Below are 1,215 nucleotides of genomic sequence, written 5' to 3'. Positions count from 1 at the left end.
GATTCGTAACCACTATGCTACCAGAGCTCCTTGTTCTCCTACTGCTCATTTTTCTTAACAGTCTTTCTTCTTTTATATATGTATGGGTGGTCAGTTGTTCTTTGTTCATCTAAATGCTTCTATTTTAGGATACTTTCTTCAAGGAGCTATTGATTCTATTTATAAACTTACACCTAAATGAACCATAGTGGTAGAAGGTGTAACTTTCCTGTAATTGACATAAACAGAATACTTTATCCAACAACAATAGAATAAGTTCTGTTCAAGTGACCAAGGAACATATACCAAAACAGACATATTCTAGTTTATTAAACAAATCACAACAAATTTAAAAGAATTGAAACTATATGGAGTATGTTTTATGATCACAATGAAATTAAACTCTAAGTAAATAAAAGAAAGATAATAGAAATATTTCCAAACACATCTCTAAATAACATATGGTCCAAAGAAGAAGTCTCAAGGAGAATTAAAAAAATGATAGTGAACTGAATAAAAAAATACAACGTATCAAAATCCATGAAATACAGATAAAGCAGTGCCAAGAGAGAGAAATGTATAGTATTTACAGTATTTATTTACAATGTAATGTATTTACATTTTACCACTCATGTGGCACTGTGGGCTAATGTGTCAGGCTGCAAAGTCATTTGAACTGCAGGGTCAGTGGTTCAAGCTTACCAACTGCTCCTTGGAAACCTTATACAGGGTTGCTATGGATCAGAATCGACTCAACAGCACTTAACAACAAAAACTCATCTGTCAGTTTGTTGTTCTATAGTGGCTTATGTGTTGCTGTGATGCTGGAAGCTATGCCACTGGTATTTTAAATATCAACAGGTAGACAATTTTCAGTGGTGCTTCCAGACTAAAACAGACTAGGAAGAAGAGGTGAATTACTTTGGAATGTTTAGCCACTGACAACCTTATGGATAGCAGCAGAACACACTCAGGTATAATGCTGGAAGATGAAAACATTCTGATCAGTACCAAAATATTATCAAATATAATGCTGGAAGATGACCTGTTCAGGTTGGAAGGCACTTCATATGCTGATGGGGCATAACTCAAAAGGAAGAGAGAGCTGTAAACATCCTTTAATAATTGGAACATGGAATGTACAAGTTATGAATCTAGGAAAATTGGAAGTTGTGAGAAACAAAATGGAACACATAGCAATAGGATATCTGTGTATACACCTTATATCTTCTTTTT

Source organism: Chrysochloris asiatica, unplaced genomic scaffold (assembly GCF_000296735.1).
Source record: "Chrysochloris asiatica unplaced genomic scaffold, ChrAsi1.0 scaffold00052, whole genome shotgun sequence".
NCBI lineage: Eukaryota > Metazoa > Chordata > Mammalia > Afrosoricida > Chrysochloridae > Chrysochloris > Chrysochloris asiatica.
The sequence above is the reverse complement of the archived record's forward strand: the minus strand, read 5'-3'. Positions refer to the sequence as shown.